The sequence below is a fragment of the Macaca thibetana genome, chromosome 1 (assembly GCF_024542745.1).
Source record: "Macaca thibetana thibetana isolate TM-01 chromosome 1, ASM2454274v1, whole genome shotgun sequence".
In the NCBI taxonomy this organism is placed as follows: Eukaryota; Metazoa; Chordata; class Mammalia; order Primates; family Cercopithecidae; genus Macaca; species Macaca thibetana.
Genome location: NC_065578.1, coordinates 158,459,245 through 158,475,710, shown reverse-complemented (window position 1 = coordinate 158,475,710; position 16,466 = coordinate 158,459,245). Strand labels below are relative to the sequence as shown.

The window sequence follows — 16,466 nt, the reverse complement described above, 5'->3', positions numbered from 1 at the left end:
TCCCCATTGTGCCGATGAGAAAACTGAGGTTAAAAGAAGTTAAGCCTCCTCCTGCCCAAGATCATACAGTTAGTAAGAAGCAAGAATCCATGCTCTTAACAAATCATATTATGATTTTACACACGTACATACATATGTGTATATATTATATAATTATATATAAACAACAGCTTTGAAATATAATTCATATACCATAAATTCACAATCACATCATATTTGAAAAGTAAATTAAATAGCTGGATGTGCCATGGTCTTAGTCCATTTGGGCGGCTATAACAAAATATTATAAACCAGGTAGTTTATAAACAACAAAAATTTATTGTTCACGGTTCTGGAGGCTGGGAAGTCCAAGATCAAGGAGCTGGCATATTTGGTGTCTGGTGAAGGCCTGCTTCCTGGTTGATGGATGGAGGGCCATCTTCTCATTGTGTCCTCACATGGCAAGAAGGGAGAGGGAGCTCTCTGGGGTCTCTTTGATAAGGACACTAATCCCGCTCAGGTGGGCTCCACCCTCATGAGCTTACCTCCTAAAGGCCCTGCCTTGTAACACCATCACACTGAGGGGTTAAGATTCAACATAGAAACTTTGGGGAGACACAAACATTCAGACCATAGTGGCCACCAAACATAAGGATGCATTATTATCAGATAGAAGAAACAGGTTTCTGAAAGTGGGACTTCTCCTCCTGGAAGAGCGTTCAGGGGCTGTAGCAAGTGGAGTCGATGGAACAGGCTATGCAGTTCCTTCCGAGGAGACTGTGAGGCCTGGCTCCTCTCTCCCTTCTCCACCTCTTTTCTTGACTCTTCTGTCTCTTCTCTACCCATTCCCCATGCTTGCTTTCCATCCATCACCATCTTTTCTGACCCCATGAGGCCCTGAAGTTTCCACGGGGTTCTGGGGTCTCCTCTACCCATCTCCACTCCCTTGCCCCACCTGGCAGAGACTGAGCAGCCATGAGGTGACACCTTCAGAAGCCTCCAGATGGATGGATGTGTGGAGCAGGCTAGGGAGGACAGAGTTGGCTGCAGGGGAAGCCAAAAGGCTAACTCAAGACCACACAGTTCCACACCATTACCGTCCAAGTCTCCCAGGAAAACAGCGGCATTTGAGGGTTTGGCATTAAGACAGTTAATCTGAATCTAAATCCAGGAGTTCTAATAACAGCTCTAGCACTTACCAGGGTTAAAAAAGAAAAAGAAAGAAAGAAAAAAAAACCACCCTGACAAATAGACCCAGGGAAGGCCATGAAGAGAGTTCTCATGCTTGGATGCCTGATAACAAAAACTATCAAAAAGATTGCAAAAGCCATAATATTGCACAAAGACCATTGAAACCTTACACAAAAAATATTTCTGCAAGGACATCTGTCCACAGCTAGCTATCCAACCTCAGACTGGTGTCACCCTTGTTATTGATCTTTGTAGCCAAGGATAATTATTTCAAAACAATTATGTAATCCTCCTCATCTTTTCTTTTAAAAATCTTTGTCTTATTTTACCTTCCTGAATACACACATGTAGTTTACTATGGCATGCGGATTCCCAGTGCAATGCTCTATTCCCAAATAAATATCTTCTTCTTTTGCAGAGCCTCTCTGTTCATTATTTAGGTTGACACCAGCTATAGGACAATCTCACTGACTCCAGTTTCTTTTCATCTATAAAATGGGGATAAAAATATCTGCCTTGAATTTTAATAGGCACCATTTATCAAATGCTAACTATGTGTCGGGCCTTTCACAAAGCTTTAAAAAAATTTTAATCCACACAACAACCCTACGAGAGTAATATTACATTTACTGATGGTGAAATGGAGGCTCAGAGAAGTTAAGCAACTGACCCAAGGTCACACAGCTAGTACATGTATTAACAGAAGCCACAATGTAAGTCCAGTGCTGTGTGATGCTGAAGCTCTCACTTTTCACCACCACGCCAACTACCTGGCTGTGAGGGAGCCTACGGGATGATGCATGTGAAAGTGTTTGTAAGCGGAAAACTCCAGAACAACTAAAGCACGGGTCTTCCCCCACCCCTTCACATGGTTCTACTATAGCTCAGTCAGTTTTCTCCCAGTGAGGTAGGAACAAGGGCCAAATCCACTCTCTAATGCTGCAGGAGCTATGCACCCTCCCATCTGCAGCCAGGGCTGCAGGTGTGTAAGTGTGTGTGTGTTGTGTATCTGTGTGCATGAGTGCACATGTGTATTAGGGGAGGTGGCAGGCAGAGGGGTGCAGTGGCAGACCAGGTAAAGCAGCTTGGAGGGGAGCAGATTTGGAGGCCGTATTAGCCAGTGCTCTTGCTCTCCTGGGCACAAGGCCTGGATGGTGCCAGCTCATTTTCACAGCCATTTTCCCAGGGAATTAACAGGGGGAACATTCTCTCCTGTAATAATGATAAAAATAATAATAATTAACATGGCTGTAACTTATATTTCTCTAGCACCTCTCTCCCCAGACCTCAAAACTTTGGGCAAACAGCGAATCTACTGGCTTTATAGTCACACCCCTGGGACTGGGAAGCCTTAGGTATTGCCAGATTTTCTGTCTTCTCCAGCTGGAAGACAGGTGCAGGTGTACGTGGGACTGACCTGTGCCAGGAGCTATCCTTTGAGTGCCACTAGCAGAGGGGTGAAACGACCCCAGGCACCCTGTCTCCTGGCTCTGCACTCCCATCAGCCCTCACATTTGGGTCCATCCTGTGACCAGGAGTAGCAGGGTAGGCAAGGGAGGGAAAGAGCTGCCAGCTCTCTTTGCCAAACTTTCAAACAGTCCCCAATCCATCCTCTATGCCCCACCACACAGCTGGCTCTGCCTCAGGAAGGACTGCCCCAGCCTCTGCAGCCAGCAGGGACCATGTCCAGCAGGACTCGTCCCTACAGGGGATAGCTGATGGCTTTCTCTGGTCCCAGCCAGGAGTCATTACCCCCACAATGTCTAGTTTAAACAAGTGATTAGGCAGCTCTATTAAGAGCACACGTGCTTCCTGCCAGGGAGGAACAGGAACCTGCAGAGGTAGTTGAGGGTGAGAGGGAGGAGGACCTCAGGGGTCTTGCAGCAACGGGCTCTTCTACAAAGCATTTTCCAGCCCATCCCCTGGAAGGTGGAGCACCTAAGTGTTTCACAAGCCAGCATCCTGAGGGGCTCAGAGCCTGATAGACTGATTTTCAGACATGGAGCCAAATCCTGACTGTCGGACAGCCCACCCACACCATGATGGACATGAAGAACCCTGAGCCATTTAAACAGACAGACAACCCAAAGCTCTCATTACGGCCAGTGCTTCAACCTCTCCACACAGGGCGTTGCCAACACACTCTTCTAAAACAATTACTTCATCTGAGTTATATTTCCTTTGTTTTCTCCAGGAGCTTAGGAACAGAGAAGGGGTCAGAAAAGGAGACATCATCAGAAACGATGTATTTTGTAAATGTATTCCCCCCAGCATCTCCAGAGAGAAAGCCTTCTTAATCTGAAGTCCTCAGTTGGACTGCAGAGAGTCTGGGAATTATCTGAAATTGCATGCAAACATGTTTGTGTGTGAATGTGTGAGCACAGGTGCATTTTTCCGGCGAGAAGGTCCATAGCTTATATCAGCTTCTGAGAGGGGTCTGTGGCCTCCCAACATGTTAAGTGCTGTTCTAGTCCTTGCTTGGTTCTGAAGATGGTGGGTTGGCCCCTTTCCACAAAGATGACTCCATATTTGGGAATTCAGGGGTGCATTTTGAGGCCTGGATTCCACCCATTTGAAGAGGGGGCAAGGATGAGGTTGGGGTGCAGCTGAGGGAGAATCATGACAGGGTGTGTGTGCCAGGCAGAGCCGTGGCCGCCTCTAATCCAGAGGCGGTGATGGAGTGCCTTCCTCATTGCCTCATTTTCCCATTGTGACAGCTCCATATCTACTGTTCCCTGTCACCCTGGTGACAGCCTTCTAATGATGAAGGCAGCAACAATGTCATATAAATTCCTCCAGAAACCCTGGGGCTAGAGGAAGATCAGGCTCAGGAAGCTGGGAACCAAATGCTCTGCACCACAAAGTGGAAAGAACAAAGCCTTTAGGATGTGAAAGACCTGAGTTCAAATCCTGCCCTGGCCTCTTCCCACCGGTGTGACCTTGAACAAATTACTGAACCTCTCTGGGTGTCAGCTTCTATATTGTAATATGAGAGTATTATATCACAGAGTTATTATGAGGATTAAATGTGATAATGCTCGCAGAGAATCTGACATAGTATCTAGCATGCAATAGGCACTCAGTAAATGGGTTCCCTTTCCCAGCAGGCATGGGCGGGGACATGCCTGCCCCTACCCATCTGCTGCACCACTGCAATATCAGAGAAAAGGGAGTCCCGGGGGAACAGCTGTTTAGTAAAATGGGAATGGTGGTCAGAAGCCACATTCCCCCTACACTGTTGACCACATTCTACCAAATCCTCACATCCGGCCCCTTCTCCATGAAGCCGTCCTCACAGTGCTCTTCCCTGAGATTCCACAGTTGCCATCTGGACTTTCCATCTGTACCATGCAGCCTCCCTCCCTCTCTCTCCTGGTGATGGGGGAGGTCACTTTCTCTCCTTTCTCAAAGGGTAGAGCCCTTGGCTGGCCTGGCAGCTCCCTCCACAGCCCCATCCCTGCCCACCTCTTCAGATCCTCTCCTCCTCTTCTTTTTCCCCTGCCCTGGACAGGAGCTGGCTGTTCTTTTGTGATTTCAGGTCTTTAAACCTGTTGTTCTGGAATGTCCTTCCATTCTCTGCTTAGGGAGCTCATAATTATCCTCCAAGTGTCAACTCAATTGTCATCCCCTTTGTGACACCTTTCTTCTCTCCTCTTGCTCCCACAACACCTACCCTAGTTTACCATGAGCCATGGTGAGTCCATCTGCCTCCCCAGACTGAGCTTCTCAAGAGCAGGGGCTGGCTGGGCCTTCTTCATCCCTAGCATCCCCTCACCTGGCATAGGGTCTGCACATGGTCAGTGCTCAATAAATGCGGCTTGGGGTAAAAGAACAAACAACATGGTTCCCAGGGCTGGCAGTGGAATCTCCTTAATAGAAGTTTCCTATAAAGGTGGCAGTCCCTCCCCAAGGGTGGCTAGCTTGGGTCCTGCTGGAGCAGGCCTGTGTGTAGACTAGTTGTGTGGGAGGTTGATGGTTAGAGGACTGATACGCTCATCCCATCTGGATTCCGCACCTATCTACTCCAAGCCACAGGGCAGGGCAGAAGGCTTTTGCCAACCATCCAGGTACTTTCTCCATCTTACACCTGCACAGAGAGGGAGAGGGTGAGGATGGGGTGGGGATGAAGAAGGGAATTCATAGTCATGAGCATTGACAGTGTCATAGGTCCAACTCTTGTGTGACTGATATTCTTAAATCATTATACAGATGGGGAAACCGAGGTGGCTTATTTACCCAGAGGCATACAAGAAGTTGCACTGAGCTAAAATTGGAGCCAGGTTGGTCTGGCCCTAGAGTAACAGTTCTTTTCTTTATAAGATGCTGCCTTCTGCAGAAATCACAAACAACACCCCAAGGAAACGGGAACAGGTAAAGGCTCATGCTAAAACATGTGTGTGCGTTGGCATCTTTCTTTAAAGAATGGGTGGAGAATGGGCTGGGTCAGTTGCTAAGGTGGCACTGGGCAGCCTTTCCTCCATCGTGTCTGGACATGGGTAAAAGAATGATTTCACAGTGGGGTTTAGGTTGACAAGGCACTTTCTCACATGTGTGATTGCATGTGGAATCATCATGGCAACTCCCTGAGGCAGGTGTTACCATCTTCATGTACTGATGAGGAAACTTCAGAATGTCTGTGTATTAGTCCATTTTCACACTGCTATGAAGAAATACCCAAGACTGGGTAATTTATACAGGAAAGAGGTTTAATTAACTCACAGTTCTGCATGGCTGGGGAGGCCTCAGGAAACTTACAATCATGGCAGAAGGAAAAGGAAAAGCAGGAACCTTCTTCACAGGGCAGCAGGACGGAGTGAGTGCAAGCAGGTGAAATGACAGGTGCTTATAAAACCATCAGATCTCATGAGACTTATTATCATGAGAACAGGCAAGGGGGAAGCCACACCCATGATTCAATTACTTCCACTTGGTCCCACCCTTGACATGTGGGGATTATAGGAATTACAATTCAAGGTGAGATTTGGGTGGGGAGAGGGAGCCAAACCATATCACTAAGTTAGCACAGTGATTTCTCTCAGTAACAACCCAGGGCCTTTAGAGACCCGTCATCCCACCATGCTTGGCTACTTGCAATACCTGGCCAAAGTCTCAACCCCAAAAGAATGGGAGGAGGACCGGAGGAAAAAGTGGTGGCAGGGAAGGAAGACCTCCAAGGTGAGAAAAGACGGGGAGGGGGGACTCCAGACACAGGGGAATTAGGGGAAGGGGTGGGGACCAGGCGGCCTGGACTGAACCAGCCCGTCTCATTAGGGACCCGACTGCCTGTATTTTAGATCAGAAATATATGACCTGAAAAAACTCGGGATTTGTTTCCATGCTTTCTTGGGGTAGGCTGTGTGTGTGTGTATAGTTTTTCTTTTAGGTTTTAGTGAACGTTCCTTAAAAAAAAAACTACTCTTGTCTGAGCTGAAATTCTGGGGAAACAGGGTTGGTACAGCCCAGGAGCAGTGCAGCGCATCAGAGATAGCAGCTACTGTGGCAGACTCTGGGAGAGCTGGGGGAGCTGTTGGGGAGGAGGGAGCAGTTACATCCAGGGAAAAACACTGTCAAGGCTGGATTTTCTCCCTTCATGAGAACCTGGGAGTCAGGACTCAGGCAAGATTCATGGGCCAGTCCAAACTGAGATGTGCTGGACATATCGATGTATACCAGCTTTCAAAGATTCAATATGAAAAAAGAATGTGAAATATCTCATTCATGAATTTGTTATTGATTGCATTTTGAAATGTTTTTGATATATTGGGTTAATATGTTATTAATTTCACCTGTTTCTTTTTACCTTTTTAATGGGACTTGCATTATATTTCTATTGGACATAGATCTCTATATTCTAACACAGACCGTGGATTAGAAAGACTTAGGTTCAAATCCCACATCCACCACTTACTCAGGGACACTTGGCAGGCGAGCCCAGCTACAGCCACCAAAGACAAGATGAGCCCAGCCATAGGGAAAGAGCAACTGGATTCCAAGCTAGGGTTCTGTCTCAACCCAGAAGCTTTTACCCACTTTCCGTAGGGATGGCAGAGCCTCCACGAGTGTGGCTGGCTTAACTTTTGCTGCAGTAGGCAAGGGGGTGCCCAAGAACTTGGCCTGCAGTGACCAGGATTGCAAGATTCTGATTCCAGGAAAGGAACCAAGGAGGTTAAAAAAAAAAAAAAAAAAAAAAGAGGATAGAAAGTTAAGAGGAAAAGAAGGCCTTAAAGAGACTGGTCTGGCAGGGTTAATAGTTTCTTTCCTTCAATAAAGATTTCATGCCACGTTGAATAAATAAAATACCACACAATTGCAAAAGATGCATTCCACAGTATATTAGATACCACCACACTGTTACCCACATCTGTCAGCCACCATCAGAGTGACTGATGACTTATCAAAAGCCACTCTGACATTTCCAAATGAGATGTTTTGATAGAGGTGCCATTCAAGAGGGCCAAAAAAGCAGACAGAACTTGAATGTAAATGAGGAACATTTGTCACCTTTGTCTCACCTATTTAAAGGTTTCTTGTCTGACAACAAGGAGAGGGAGAGAGGGAGTGAGGGGAGAGGAGGTGGAGGATGGGCAGGTAAGAAGGTAAGAGGGAAGGGGAGAGAGCACCAACTCCAAAAGAGCCCAAAGGAGAAAGGCTGGTCCCTGAGAGCAGTAGGAAGTCAAAGAGAAGCAAAGCCCAGATGGACAGCTCTGATTTTTATGCTGAGTCACTCTATGACTCAGCAGGAAGGAGCAATATCAAGAACAAAGACCAGAGCTATCCAAGGTGGCAGCCCCACAAGAGGCCACTGGGTATTTGCAATGTGGCCAGTCCAAATGGAGATGTGCTTAACATGTAAATGTACTCCAGCTTTCAAATATTTAATAAGAAAAAAGAATGTGAAATATCTAATTCATGAATTTGTTATTGATTGCATTTTGAAATATTTTTGCTATATTGGGTTAATATGTTATTAACGTCACCTGTTTCTTTTTGCCTTTTTAATGCAGCTTGCATTATATTTCTATTGAACATACATTTCTATATTCTAACAGACTGTGGATTAGAAAGACTTAGGTTCAAATCCCTCCTCCACCACTTACTCAGCGACACTTGGCAGGTGAGCCCAGCTACAGCTACTGAAAACAAGACAGGTCAAACCATAGGGAAAGAACACACAGCTGGAACAGGATGGGCTGGGATGGGCAGCATGTGTGGAAACAGTGGGGAAAATGTGAAGAGGAGAATGTCAGAGAGGTGCAGCCAACTGCACCTTCCCACAGGAGACAGTCAGAGAGGGCCTGGGCAGGGTGCAGAAGAAGCTGTGGCCTCTCCTAAGGCTGCCCTCACTACTGGGTACATCTCAGTGCCGAATCCCAGCATGTCAAGAGTTGGAAGAAGCCTGAAAGAGGATCCAATCCAGCGACCCCAGGAAAATAGGCCCAGAGCCAGGAAATTCTTTCCATGTGCTTTCCACTGCCTCCCCCGCAGCACCTCCAGTTTGTGTGTCCACTGAATCGAGGGATGGTATCCAAGATGCGACCGCTGCATGCCAACAATGAGGTCCTCTTGTATGGCACTGAGAGTTTTATTCCCGGGAGCCTTCACCTGCATGGACTTGTTACCACAGTTTGTCTTCTAGCCTCGCCCCCACCAGCCTACTTTTTGGTTAGGTTGGTTTGATTCATTCATCCATTTATACTCTGCAGCTGTGTGCTGAGAACCAGGCCATGAGCTAGGGATACGGAGATAAATAAGACCCATCCCTGCCCTCCAGGACCACACAGTCTAGTGGTTTTGAAATGTGGAGCTGTTCAGACCACAGCCCCTATAATATATATATAAAATATATAATATATATATATTATATATATAAAGTGGTGACCTTCCCCACTTTACAGCTAACTGGAGGTTACCCAGTGGTGGTGGCAGGGCCGGACAGAGACGGCTCCTGACCAGAACAGAGGCCTTTCCACTCGCTGAGCTGCCTCCACTGGCACATGGAGTGAGAGGCAGCTGCGTGGAGCTGGGATGAGGTCAGGCCAGAGTCACCAAAAGACAGGTGGATGCACCAGAGCCAAGACCCTGACTTCAGAAAGGACACGAGGTAAAGGGATTTGTGGAAGGCCACAGAGCAAATCAGCGTCAAAGCCAGGACAAGAACTCAGGATTTCTGATTCCAAACTTAACTCCTCAAGCAGTGGTGACTCAAAGAGGTGGATGAGCACAGGGCCAGGGGCAGAAGCCAGGAGCTGCAGTTGACTCCCTCACCTGCTGCTGCTCAGGACGCAGGGTTGATTCTCGCCCCAGAGCAACCTGCTGAGGGTCAGGGGCTCTGGGCTGAACAGCCCCACATTCAGAAACCACTAGACTGTGAGGTTCTAGAGGGCAAGGATGTGCCTTATTTACCTCTGTATCCCCAGCTCATGGCCTGGTTCTCAGCACACAGCTGCAGTATGTGAACGAATGGATGTGCACATGAATGAATCAACCCAACCCAACTGGAAATGAGGCTAAATGGGGGTGGGAGGTGGTAGAAGAACATGGACAGGGTTGCTCGGGATGCATTCTTTTCTTCTTTCCTGCATCTCTGAACATGCCAGGCATTGTGCAGGGAAGAGAGGAAAGCAGTGTCCAGGTAAGAAGATAGACAATTAAGCAACCAATAAGAAGAAACACGAAGGGCTGTGAGTTCCTCCAGGGCCTTGACCCCTATGTGACCTTGACCAGATCCTTCTCCTCTCTAGGACTTAATTTGTTTAGAGGAACGGAAGTTAGATTAAACGATCCAAGGTTCACTTCCCACACTGACCCCCATGACTGGCAGACATAGACGTGAGCCCTCTCCCGGCTGCAGAGAATCATGGCCTAGCCCCACCACGGCAGTAGGGGGTATGGGGAGAGCAAGGCCAGGCAAAGGCACCCTGGCATGAAGGAGGCAGACACTCCTGGAAGCAGGGTCCCCAGAGACTGTGCAGCCAGAGGTAACTGGCTGTGACAAGGAGTGAGTCAGTAGTCAATTCCATTCAATAAAACTTTGATTGCCTATGAGCCTTGTAAACAGGCAACTCCCCTGTGGGCCGGGTGGGAGGTGCTCTCTTCTTTCCTCCCTCCTTCCTGCCAGCACCGGTCCAGCCTGGCCCTGGGCCCTGTGCCAACCCGAAAACTTCCTCAGCCTCTGATGCAAGCTGGGCAGCTGAGGGTTAAGTGCCCGCTGGCAGGTGAGGGCTCAGGGCCTAGGGGCAGTGGGAGGGGAGGCAGCAGGAATCACTTAGCCCTCATTAGTCCAAATTAAAATCAGGAGTGAGGTGACAATTACAATTTGCAGCGGGCTAATTGTTTTCCCTCAAAAGCTGATCGTTTTGCAGATTGGGGAAATTAACTGTTTGAAGTCCCAGGTGGATTGCCTTGAACCCAGCGCAGGCCAGGCAGGCCCTGCCTTTATCTCGTCACCACCCCTCAGGGATACACTCAGCAGTGGCTTCTGCCCTTTGGGATTCTCAGGCAGGGAGAGACTGAGGGTCAGGGGTGAGGGTAGGGATCCTTCAGGTGGGAAGAGGGGAGAACACTGGCAGAGAGGTAGGCTGGGGGATGCCAGCAGCTGGGGCCTGGCATCCAGGAGGGGCGCTTTGCCTACCTGACGCCAACTGCTCTGCGGAGGGGTGTATCTAAGAAGCCTCCTTGGACCTACCAGAAGTTCCCACTTCCACTCTGCATCCAAAAGTCCCTGTAAAGTTCACTCATTCAACAAACATCGACAACCCACTGTGTGCCAAGTGTTACTTCAGGAGGGCTGGGGACACGGCGCTGAATAACTCAAACACAATCCCTCCGCTCATGGATTTTACTTGGGGGGATAGATGGACAATAAACGTGTAAGTAGACATCAGAGAGTGGTAGGGGCTCGGAAGGAACGACGGACAGCAGGAGGGATGGGGCTCCAAAGACTCCCATACCCTAATCCCAGAGCCAGTGGAATCTGTCACCTTCCAGGGCAGAAAGAACCCTACAGATGTAATTACAGTTATGAACTTTAGAGAATGTCTTGGATTATCTGGGTGGGACAAATCTAGTCACATGAGTCATTAAAGCAGCTTTCTCCAGCGGCAGGCAGAAGAGGGATTCCAAGCGTGCGATGATCTGATATCCTGTTGCTGGTTCTGAGGAAGCTGTGCACAAGGACTGGAGGGCGCCGCCTAGGAGCCGAGGACCACTCTCGGCTGCCAGCCAGCATGGAAGCAGGGACCTCAGTCCTACAGTCACCTGAATGAGCTCAGGAGCAGATCCTCCTAGAGTCTTCAGATAGAGTCCAGCTGGCTGGCACCTTGATTTTGGCCTTTTTGAAACCTGGAGCAGAGAAATCGGCCGAGCCAACCTGGACAGACTTCTGGCCGACAGAGCTGTGAGATGGCAAATGTGTGTTTCTTTAAGCTGCTACGTTTGTGGCGATTTGTTATGGCAGCAATAAAACGCTATTTCAGGAACTAAACAAGGTCATAGGAGAGTGACTTGGTGCTGCGTTAACATGGGTGGCCTCTTTGAAGAAGGGACTGACACCTGGATGATGCTGAAGCAGAGTGGGGTGACCAACTTGTCCCCATTTCCCAATTTCAGCATTTAGGTCCTGTATCCCCGCAAAATCCCCCAGCCCCAGGCAAACCGGATTGCTTGTCAGCATTTGGCAGAAGGAACGGCCTGAGCAAAGGCTTGGGGAGTGGGAGCTTTCAGGTGAGTTGCCACAAAAAGCATCCCAAGGGAAGTTCTGTCGGACATAGGAGCCGGTGATGGGGGCTCCTGGGGAATCGTGCAGAAAACTCTTTCGAATGGGGACTGAGCAACTCTACCCGAGGATAGGTGAGAACTCCCAGCCCTCCTTCCAGAACCCCATCCTCCTGCTATAGGGCTTAAGAATCACCAGCCCCTGCCTGCCCTGCCCTGAGGCTGCTTCCTTTCTCCCCTGGCCCAACTCCCTTCCCCAGCCAGCTCTGCCAGGGCCCAGGTGTCTCCCAGTGCCCGGGTACCAGATGCCTGCTGTGGCTTTCCCCAGTGGGATGCTGGCATTCTGTCAAGCAGCACACAGCAGGGGGAATTTTTCAAGACATCTTTAATTAGTGAGACAATAGGAGGCTGGGAAGCCGAGAAGACAAAGGTTGCGGATGGCTTCACACCCTGTCAAAACAGTGGCTGTGAGCCTGAAGAATGCCTGAAAGGCAAAGGGAGAGGGAAAAACAGAGATGGGCCATGGGACCCTTCCCCCTCCTCACTCCCCTTCTCCCCCTCCTCTCCACCCCTGCCCCCTCACCTTCCTCCTTGCCTCCCTGATCCACAGCTGTAGCCGCCTTTACATTAACCCACCCCTCTCCCAGTTCAGCTGGTCACCTCCCAGCGCTGTTTCGAGTCAGGTAAGAGGCGGCTGTTTAGGAGCTCAGCAAGGAGGCAGAAGAGCAAAGAAGGACCTGAGCTAAAGTTTTGGCTCCTTGTCTCATTATCTGGGTGATGCCTGGCAAGTTAATTGCTCTGGGTCTCAGTTTTCTCTTCCCTACAATTAGAGTAATAATGCCTACTTTGCAGGGTGGTGGTTGTAAAGATTAGAGATGTCAAAAGTGCCCCACATGGAGTAGGTACTGGATAAGTGGCAGCTATTTCTGCTATGAGAGCTTGCACCTCCCATCCTGGATCCCAGCCCTCCAATCCAATATTTCCCAAACTCAGAGCGTGCTCAAGGATCACTCAGAGAGCTTGTTAACATGCAAATGCCCATCCCACTCCTTAGGGTGGAGCCCAGACACCTGCAGATCGAAAAGCTTCCAAGCAGGTGATTTCAATGCAGGCAACTGGGTCTGCTTCCTGGGAAAAGAGCTAGCCCAGGGCAGTCCTGCACCTGGGTCCATTTCAGAAGCCATTCCCCTACAGACGGAGGGCGCTGGCAGGGAAGTGAGGTCTTGCCTCTCCCACCAACCTGCTACCTTCACGTGAGTGTCTGTCCCAGGGGCAGCTTCCACATCTAAGCAAGGTGAGTTGGTCCTCAGGTCAGAGCTTCTGCAGAAGGGACCTCGGTATCCACCTCATTTTGCTTCCTTGTTTTTCAATGGAAGAAGCAGAGTCCCAGAGCAGGGAAGTGACTAGTATTAGATGGTGCAAAAGTAATTGCAGTTTTTGCCATTGAAAGTGACAGCAAAAAACTGCAATTACTTTTGCACCAGCCTAATATTAATATAAGGGCACACACTGAACTCTGGGCTTCTGATTCTCATCTGCAAGATACAAGTACACAGCTACAAGATGGCTAGCCCCTCTCAAATCAGAAGTTCTAAGTTCCTCTAGGAGTTGGTTCCGTTGAACCCAGGTTGGGAAACCCTGAAGGAAGCCTGAGGCTGATTACCTTCTTGATCTCTAATCAACTTCTTCACACCTCTCTGATTTCTGGGCCAGGACGGCTGCTTCTCCCTTGCCAAATAATGACAGGCTGACCCTTACTGAACACTTGGTATGAACTAGGAACTCTTCTAAGCACTTTACTTGTATTAACCCATATAAGCCTACAACAACCCTGTGATGCCTTCATCTTCATTTATAAATGGGAATCTAAAATACAGAGATTGGCCCGGGTGCAGTGGCTCATGCCTGTAATCCTAGTGCTCTGGGAGGCAGAGGCAGAAGGATCACTTGAGACCAAGAGTTCAAGACCAGCCTGGGCAACATAGTGAGACTCTGTCTCTACAAATATTTAAAAATTCAGCCAGGTGTAGTGGTGTGCAACTTTAGTCCCAGCTACTTGGGAGGCTGAGGCAGGAGGATCACTTGAACCCTGTAGGCCCTGTAAGGCCCAGTCTGGGCAACAGAGTGAGACCCCATCTCAAAAAAAGAAAAGGAAAATTATTTAGCTGGGCATGGTGGCATGTACCTGTAGTCTCAGCTACTCAGGAGGCTGAGGTGGAAGGATCACTTCAGTCTAGGAGTTTGAGGCTGCAGTGAGCCATAATTGTGCCAGTGCACTCCCTCTTTGGTGACAGTGTGAGACCCTGACAAGAAAAAACCCAAAAACCTAAGATTAAGTAACCTGTCTGAGGTCACATAGCTGAAGCTGGGATTTGAATCTCGGCAGTCTGGCCCCAAAGTCTGTGTGCTTAACCACTGAGGAACATTGTCCTTGAAGCCATACTTGTAAGTACATGATATACTGCCAACCCAAAGTCAGTAAGGACTGGTGCAAAGAGGACTGGATTAAAAATTAGAAGACCCAATTGCCCAAGAAGGGGTATGAGGAGCCTTCTGGATACTGGAATGTTCAAGCTGTTCACTTGAGATTTATGGATTTAAGGCCAGGCGCGGTGGCTCACGCCTGTAATCCCAGCACTTTGGGAGGCCGAGGCGGGTGGATCACAAACTCAGGAGATCGAGACCATCCTGGCTAACACAGTGAAACCCGATTTCTCCTAAAAATACAAAAAATAAAAATAAAAATAAAAAAATAGCCGGGCATGGTGGCGGGCACCTGTAGTCCCAGCTATTCAGGAGGCTCAGGCAGGAGAATGGCATGAACCAGGAGGCAGAGCTTGCAGTGAGCCAAGACTGTACCACTGCACTCCAGCCTGGGCGACAGAGCAAGACTCCGTCTCAAAAAAAAAAAAAAAGACTTATGGGTTTGAATACTATAGACAAGTTTAATCTAAATGAAAAATCAGAAGGCTTGGGTTTGTCCCAATGGTGGCCTATTTATTAGCTGTGTGACCATTAGCTTGTTAGGCCTTGGTTTTTTTTTTCATCTGCAAACCAGAACAATTAGAATGAAAGCCTGCTTTCTTAGTCGATAAGGAAGTTGTACAAAGTTCTTTCTTTGTATCGCAGGTCCCATCCAGCTGTCTTCATCCTTTTTGCCTCCCCCGATAGAAAACTCGCTGCCAAACTCTCCCTGGTAGTACTCACAGCACATGTGGCTACTTGCATCCTTCCCTGGACCAGAAGCTCTTTGATTCCATCCAACCATCCAAGTCGTCCAACTTTGTGCTCATGCAGAAGTGGCCCTTGGTAGTCACATCCATCACTGGCATTAACCAGTGCGTGCTGGAACCAGCTTGCACCAGTCCATGAGAGCTGACGGGGCTCACCTCTTCCCAACTCCACCCTCAACAACATTACATCGTAGGTTGAAATTGGCTGTGATGGAAATACCGAAAACTGGCAAACACTACAAATCAGGGCTTCCTTCCTTGCCACTCCCCCAGCACAACATCCCTGCCATGAACCCAAAGTGTTCCTCTCAAGTGGGCCCCAGGAGGTTTATAAGAGCTCTGGGACTACCAGTAGCTGGGGAACTGTGGTGTGAGTGTAGTTGTTCTGAAACTTTAATGTGTGCAAAAGACATTCTCCATTCCGTAGCCCCTGTGGACATTCCCAGCTCCCCCAGGCCTTGGCCGAAGAAACTGCCGAGTGGGAGTGGGACACAGGTGGCTGGACCCAGCTGAGGCAAGTTCTCCGATGGTGGAACTGACCACCCTAGCAAGTGGTGCTACAACCTTGATGGCATCCCTACTTCAGGTCTCACCAAGTTTATGCTCTATGTTTGGTGGGTTTTCATTTTTGTTTTCTTGAGACAGGGTCTTGCTCTGTCACCAAGGCTGGAGTGCAGTGGCGTGATCTGGGGTCATTGCAGCCCCCATCTCCCAGGCTCAAGTGATCCTCCCACCTCAGCCTCCCAAGTAGCTGGGACTACAGGCATGTGCCACCATGCCAAGCTAATTTTTTAAAAAATGTTTTGTTTCTTAGAGAAGGGATCTTACTTATTTCCCAGGTTGATCTTGAACTCCTGGGCTCAAGTGATCTGCCATCCTAGGCCTCCCAAAGTGCTGGGATTACAGGCATGAGCCACTGTGCCCAGCCAGGTGAGGTGTTTTTTTTTCCTCCTCCTTCCTTTCTCTTCCTCTCTACATTCATTCAAACACCAATTCCATGTATTTTCTCTGCCAGGCACTGGGAATAGATACAAGATGAACAAGATCCAGCCTCTGTCCCGAGGAAGCTCTGTACCTAGCAGGGCAGACAGACTCACAAATATGACTGTGGCCCTGGGGGCTGCCGACAGGACAAGGGCACCAAAATGCAGGATAACTGTGTTCAGAGCAGCACAGTGGCCCTCAGAGCTCCATGTCTTTCCTTTCCTCTATTCTTTCTTTCTTTTTTTTTTTTTTTGAGACGGAGTCTCGCTCTGTCGCCCAGGCTGGAGTGCAGTGGCGCGATCTTTGCTCACTGCAAGCTCCGCCTCCCAGGTTCACGCCATTCTTCTGCCTCAGCCTCCTGAGTAG

General features: G+C 48.8%; 1 protein-coding gene across 6 annotated transcripts in view; it reads right to left on the bottom strand.

Moving 5' to 3' along the window:
• The window catches only part of LRRN2 (leucine rich repeat neuronal 2), a 76,436-nt gene that overhangs the window by 21,962 nt on the left and 38,008 nt on the right, over positions 1-16,466 (bottom strand). Inside the window, exon 2 of one of the 6 annotated variants that reach the window (XR_007720178.1) lies at positions 9,068-11,360. The exons of the other annotated variants lie outside the window; for them this stretch is intronic. The gene's annotated coding sequence lies outside the window, so the exon portion shown is untranslated. Of the gene's footprint in view, positions 1-9,067; positions 11,361-16,466 lie in introns of those variants that run through there. 6 annotated transcript variants of the gene reach the window in all.